The sequence below is a fragment of the Anopheles merus genome, unplaced genomic scaffold (genome assembly GCF_017562075.2).
Source record: "Anopheles merus strain MAF unplaced genomic scaffold, AmerM5.1 LNR4000591, whole genome shotgun sequence".
Lineage (NCBI taxonomy): Eukaryota > Metazoa > Arthropoda > Insecta > Diptera > Culicidae > Anopheles > Anopheles merus.
Genome location: NW_024428171.1, coordinates 26,802 through 34,391, shown reverse-complemented (window position 1 = coordinate 34,391; position 7,590 = coordinate 26,802).

The window sequence follows — 7,590 nt, the reverse complement described above, 5'->3', positions numbered from 1 at the left end:
TAGTAAAGGTATTAATAAGATTTGTATTATGCTCCTGAAAGTTTTTCCCGAAAACAATAATGTCATCAAGATAAACCAAACATTTTCTTGATTTAGTCCCATATAACCAAGATACCGAAAACGCCACCAATTTTTCTTGTACTAAAATCCAGTTCCATCAAACAAAGCTATCAGTTTGGTGGGTTAAGCCACACGGCCACAGAAGCAGCCACCACTTCAATTTGTTGAAGTCAGATTTTTATGCACGTGCAATTTATTTGCTCAACATGTTTCACCTGTGTTAAAAATGTTATTTATTTGTGCAAAGGAAGCAATTAAACGTGTGTGTTTAAGTTGGTTTGTTGTAAAAACAGTCATGTGTAATATGTGTATATGTGTGTTGTTTACTTGCGAATGAACTCTTCCATTTCGCTGGTCAGTGCATAGTTATAGACTAATAATATTGCTGAAGTTGAAGTGCAGTGATGTAAGTGAATGAATTTAATCAACCGAGGAGTTCAAATCCTGTCCAGCACATTGACCTAAGCCAAACCTTGACCAAACTTTTCCTCAAAGCATTTTTGGAAAAGGTGGTTAAGGGTGGACAAGATAAATACATCGGATCGGAACTGGCAGCTCCGACTGTTCTAAAAATTGGTGGGTTAACGACTGAATCGACCACCACAAACCACGTGGTTTGAAGTGGTTTTACAGTGGGTTAAAGACGATTTGGTTATTTGGGTCCTGACAAAGCAATTGTCATAAGCCTCGAAAAAGTTGATGGACTGATTTAAGACCCATAGGTAATCTTGTCATCTGATATTGGCCCGTTGCTGTGGTAAATGCTGTTATTGGACGGTCCTCTTTATTAAGTTGAACTTGGTAGTATCCTTGTGATAAATCAAGGTGCGAGAAATATTTGGCACCAGCCAATGAATCAATTACTTCCTCTATATTAGGAAGTGGAAATTTATCATCTTGTATAACTGAATTTACTTTCCGATAATCTACTACTAGCCGCCATTTTTTCGTATCATTTGATGATTTTTTAGGTACCAATAAAATAGGGCTATTCCAGTTGGATTGAGCGGGTTCAATTATGTTCTCATTCAGCATTTTATTAATCTGTTTTTCTGTTTCACTTTTCTGAAAATATGGCAACCGATATTGCTTTGAATAGCTTGGTGTTACATCAGTTTTTGCTTTAATATTAGCTTGAAGACAGCTTGAAGGTTTAAGAACGTCATTATTGAGACAAAAATATCGTTAAATTTTAAACACAATTTTGAAATCATTCTTCTTTCATCATCTGTTAAATGTGCTAAATTTAATTCTTTAAGAAGTTGTTTGGCCCTGTCAGTATTTTCATCGTTTCTTTTAAATTCAATTATATTATAAGCTTCAGCAGGTTAAATTATTGGTTTGAAATTTTTAATGGAAGTTGGTTTGTTTGAAAAATTAACTAACTTAACAGGAAGTTTCCCATTTATTGGTGTTGCTAAACTGTTGCAACAAAAACGTGTGTGTGGTGATAATTGTTCATCATTATTACAGACATTTCAGTTGTATCTGTATCAACATATGTAAGTAATTCAGTTCTTGCAGGTATATGAAAATTATTATAATATTTAGGTGGGAAATTTTCATTCTAGAAAAATAAAAAATAGCATTAAATTGTTTTAAGAAATTGGTACCAATTAACCCATTTATATCTGACGGTAAATTATTAAGTACATGAAAACGAATGGGATATTATTATTATCAATAGTTATTGTCGTGTCGATATATCCCATAGTTTGAGTATTGCCATTAAGGCCTCTGACCATAAACTTATTATGAGGATTAATATATACATGGTTGGGAATACATCGTTGTGCAATAATGCAACAAGATGCTCCGCTATCGATAATAAATTGGATTTTTTTTAAAAAAAGGTGACCAAAACTTTTAACGGTTTTGATTATATCAAAATCAACGAAATAAATCCAACAAATTTACGTCTTCCTCTTCCTGCGTTGGTGCATCATTGGCTGAAAAGTTTTCGTGTTGATGTGTGTTGTTTGGATTTGACCTTTGGCAAAAATGATGAACTTCCACGGAATACGTTATTGTTTCCCCTTTGATTTCCTCTTAAGTATCGAAAACCAGATGGTCGGCGATAACCACCTCAGGCTCGCATGGGTGGTCGATTGTACCAGTTTTGTCGATGGTTCCACAATGCATCATGGTTTCCATAATTGTTTTCAAATTCAGAGGAACATTCCAAAGCATCAGAAATCGCCTTGCTTAGTGTGGGAGGATTTCTTGCTTTTAGAAAAAAATTTGTTTTGGATTGGATAGTCCCCCTATAAAGGCACGTATAGCTGTTGTTTCCACTATATTTTCGCAGAACTTCCGAAACAAAATTTCCAGCTGAAACATGGGCCGCTGCTAGTTTTGCAGACAAAGCTTGAATTTCTGACCCATACTCGGGAATGTCACGCTTTCCTTGCCTCTTGGTTCCCTTCGTGTTCCACCGCCAAAGGTGTCATTTTTACAGCGAATTTTTCTTTTAGGAGTTTAAGCGCCTCCTCAATTGTATTAGCAGGAGTGATAACTCCATGCGCTACGCCTGTCAATGTGGTTCTCAAAAATTTTAAAAAGTGATGCTCATCTACACCTTCTGAATTCTCGAAACAACTCAACACTTTCTATATAATTCGCAAGGTCTTTTGAATTACCATCATATGGTTTAATTAGTTTTAATCCTAAATTTAAGTCAAGTTTTGTCGTCATTGTTGCGTTTTTGTTTGTCTGCTTGTTGCAAGTTTTTGTCTGAACACTACCGAACCCACAGCCGCCACCAATTCTGTACTCACCTTCGGTTTTGTTGTTTTGTTTCTGATCGCACTTTTCCGCTCATTCACAGCGCTGCGGGTTACTTTCTTCTTTAGGTTGCGGTAGACAAAGGCGAGATAGGCTGCTCGCTTAGGAATTTTCGCGTAACTGTACACACCTAAAGTGATGATTTGATGATCGACGTTGCGGGGGTTGCTTGTCTTGTCACCAAAGTTTTAGCCTGCTGCACACAAAAGCGATGAACTCGATGATCCACGGTGTTGCTTGTATTGTCGCCCAAAATTTCTGCCTGGCACACAATAAACAAAGACACGATTGTCACCAAAATGTTTGCCTGTTGCACACAAAAGCGACGAACTCGATGATCCACGGTGAGGGTGTTGCTCGTATTGTCGTCCAAAATTCTGCCTGACACACACACAATAGATAACGAACACGATGATCCACGATGAGGGGCGTTGTTTGTTTTGTCACCACAACTCTAGCCTGATGCACACAAAAGCGACGAACTCGATGATCCTCGGTAAGGGTGTAACTTGTATTGTTACCCAAACCTCTGCCTGACACACACAATAGACAACGAACGCGATTGTCACCAATTTTTTTTTTTATGCACACAATAGCGACGAACTCGATGATCCACGGTGAGGGTGTTGCTCGTGTAAAACCTCGAATTTTACCAATTTGAATTAAACGTTCAAGTTATAACAAAGGCACAAAATCGCAAAGTAGAAGAATAAACAGAAGGCTGAAGGTGTTGTCAGTACAACGATCGTAAACGACGAATGATCTTTATTTGACATTCAGATTATCGCACAGTTGTCACGGTGATGGTCATATCTGATCCGGATATTGAGCACTATGGTCTTATCAGGGGTCAAATCTCCAGGATATTACACTCGTATTGTTTTCCAAAATTTCTGCTTGACACACACACTAGACAACGAACACGATGATTCACGATGAGGGGCGTTGTTTGTTTTGTCACCACAACTCTAGCCTGATGCACACAAAAGCAACGAACTCGATGATCCTCGGTAAGGGTGTAACTTGTATTGTTACCCAAACCTCTGCCTGACACACACAATAGACAACGAACGCGATTGTCACCAATTTTTTTTTAAGCACACAAAAGCGACGAACTCGATGATCCACGGTGAGGGTGTTGCTCGTATTGTTTTCCAATATTTCTGCTTGACACACACACTAGACAACGAACACGATGATTCACGATGAGGGGCGTTGTTTGTTTTATCACCACAAACTTTTTTTTTTTTTTTTAAAACATGCACACTAATACAGCGAACTGGTGTCACGTATTAGTCCGGAAAGAAGAGGGCCGGAACGGTTGCTGCTTTTTTCACACGTTAACTTTTTCTCTTCTTTTTTTTAACTCAGTAGGCGATGAACTCAGTGAGGCGATGACAGAAACAGTTAATTCGATTTTTTTTTCTAAGCCAAACACTATGCTCTGGTTCAATCATGTGACGCATTTTTATATGGACACATTACACCGCACTTTGCTACTGCTGTGCTCTTTTGATGTCACAATGCAAGAAATATCACTTCTGGACGTATGGCAATGTTATATGTATGCCATAATTAGCGTTTTCCTAATATGTTGCTGTTGCTCCTGGCAGGATCGCCATGTTATGTTCTTTCAAATATATAAATGAACACGATGTGTTTAGTTGGAGCTTGGACGCTAAATCATGCGCAGCGCGAGCTGCGCATTCCTTTTTATTCGAAACTGACAGCATGTCAAGACGGATCGCTAATCGCCGTGCACAACGGTTTCAGATCATGGCAATTGGTCATAATGCCATACCAAACCACACGAAAGATTACCTATATGTCCTGTCCAATCGATAATATATGGCTAGCGCGAGCGGAGGAATCACCGCTCGCTCGTGATTTGCAGTAAGCAAAAGAGCCAGCTCGCTCGAATCGTCGCAAAGAATCATTTTGCCCATGTCTACCAGGAACAATAGAGGGTATGGAAACAACTACCAAGAAAGGAGGAATTTCAGCGAATTTCCAAATAATACTAGATTTCAGACACAAAACCCACCCAGGTTCCCACCCGTAAGATATAGACAGAACTACAACAGAAACAACAATAGGGATTTTCAACAGAAAGATACTTTAATTAATTATCAAATTGACCCAAATTTTAATCAATCAATAACAACTCAAACACCATCCGACAACTACAGTTATAGAAATATAACAACTACAGTTTCTATAAACGCCACTATCAGTTAAACAATTGTAGTAGTAACAATCAAGTTAACCAAGGATATAATAATCGCGAATACAACTATAACAACAGTAGTCAGAACAATTCCAATAAATTCCAATGGGCCCTTTCCGTTGTAAGTTCGTAGGCTGAAATTTCAGCCTGTCAGCTGTTTGCATTGTATAGCAGTTTTCGAGCAGCTATTTAAGTGAGTATAATATACAGGTAGGCTTATCCCAAGGTGTATGAATATAGATGGCTGATTTTTATCGCTTCTGCTTTTGAATGAAGATTTTGAGAGTGTTTTGAGTATTCGTCAAGCCTCAAGGAAGCTTGTTTGAACAAAAGTTTTCACCCATCCTGTCAAAAAGTGATATTCAAATTTGGTTATAAAAACATGTTATGAGACACCTGGATTACATACACTTTGATTCTAGATTCCACCACGTGATCTCTTTAATGCACCTTGGGGTAAATGTAAACAACACCGTGTTTTCGAGCAGGCACTCGAATCTAATTCTAGCTTTGTGGCTAGAATAATCTAGACTGAAAATCGCTGGCTAGTTTTGTGTGTGGTTTTGTATGGAGTAATTACATGATTTCAGCCTCCAACTGTCAAACTCCATACAAAAAAACTGATTAGAATCGTGAAGGGCCCCAATAATATAAAACAACATAAAAGTCGTACATACAATCAAAATTACGAGGATTATACAAATACTAATCAAATGAACGATCGAACTCAAAAAGATTATAAAAATATTAAAAGCAAAACGAACAATAGTAACAAAAAACTTGAAGATAAATTAAAAAGAAGAAATGCATTAAATAATGAAAAAATGAATGATATGAAACGGTCAAGAGGCTCTGAAAGAATATTTAAGGAGAATTATAACTTATAACAAAAGAATGTGAAAATGATACTAAACATGATTATAAACATGAAAACAAACAACATATACAAATGATTACAACAAGTAATGACAATGAGAAAAATATTGTTCAAGAACAAGTAACCTATAATTTATTACTGCTAGATAACACGGGAATAAATTGTGAGATTCCTTGTAACAAAAATCATACAAGCGAGCTAAAACATATAAAGAGAAGAAAACGTAGCATCAAATCAAAAAAGAAGTATATAAATGAACCAAACAATGAATTATATTGCCAGGATAAAAAGGCTAGAAAATTGAATTATTCCTCATTATTTGAAGAAAATGTAAAAGAACCAAGAAGAACTATTGCTTACGAAAAATATCAAAAAGAGCTCCTTGTAAAATTTCATAATTTTATCTCCATGCTAAAAGCAATTCTTCTTCTTCTTCTTCTTCTTTGGCACAACAACCGCTGTCGGTCAAGGCCTGCCTGTACCCACTAGTGAAGTGGGCTTGGCTTTCAGTGACTTATTGTTACCATAGTAGGATAGTCAGTCCTACGTATGGGGCACGGTCTATACGGGACTTGAACCCATGAAGGGCATGTTGTTAAGTCGTACAAGTTGACGACTGTACCACCAGACCGGCTAAAAGTAATAACATCTATAAAAGCAGAAAACTCTAGAAACGAGCCTAACAAACGATTTATAGGAAAATCAAAATATTTTATAAGATATATACAGGGTTTTCCAATTGAGTTTAGACTAGCAGCAAACTTTTTTTGAATAGTTGCAATCGATTCTTGACTAGCATCCTCCATTTTTAATTACGAGCAATGGAGTATTGACTAAGAGCAATTGATTTCAGCAGACCGGTTGCTGGCGCGGAGTTACCAGATTGTTTTTAGAGGTTATCGGTAGGAACTCTAAAGCAAATACGGTATTTTTCTATAAAAACAACTTTCTATTCACTCATAAAACTCATGGCATTCCAATTTTATGGAATCAACTTAGAACGGTCAATACTTAGAAAAATATTTGATTTTGGGTTAGAAAATTTTAGTTTGAGTGGGCTCAATTGTAAACCGATATTCGATCAAAATTCGAACTACATATGGTCACTCTGAAAAACTTGCTCAATCTAGCTTATGGTTAGGTTATGCTTGTCGGTCCGCTACTGCATATCTCAATTCAGCCGTAAGTGCTTTTATGTTATATTGTGTAGCATATCTACTATACACAACTTATTATAATACACACTATCAGCTATAGACACATTGTAACACACTTTGGAAAGCCAAACCACACCATTGTAACACATTCATTGTTACGTTCGCGATTATTTAATTCGTAACGGACGTGTCAAACTTTAAGTTCGCGTGGTGCGCGATCACCTTAATCTAGAAACCGGGTACGCTGCGTGTAAAAGCGGAATAAATATGCGACACATACATATACTAACATGCGGCACTCACGCGCACGTACACTTATGTACTATTTATCCTCGGAAAGGATACACTAACACCTTAAAAATGTATGGGCTTCCGGGGGTATAAAAGGGACCGAATTCTCAATAAATAATCATTCGGATTTTGCAACTCTAAGAAACCTCTTTTTTAATTTTGCATATTCGGATCAGAAAGAAATCTCTCATCCC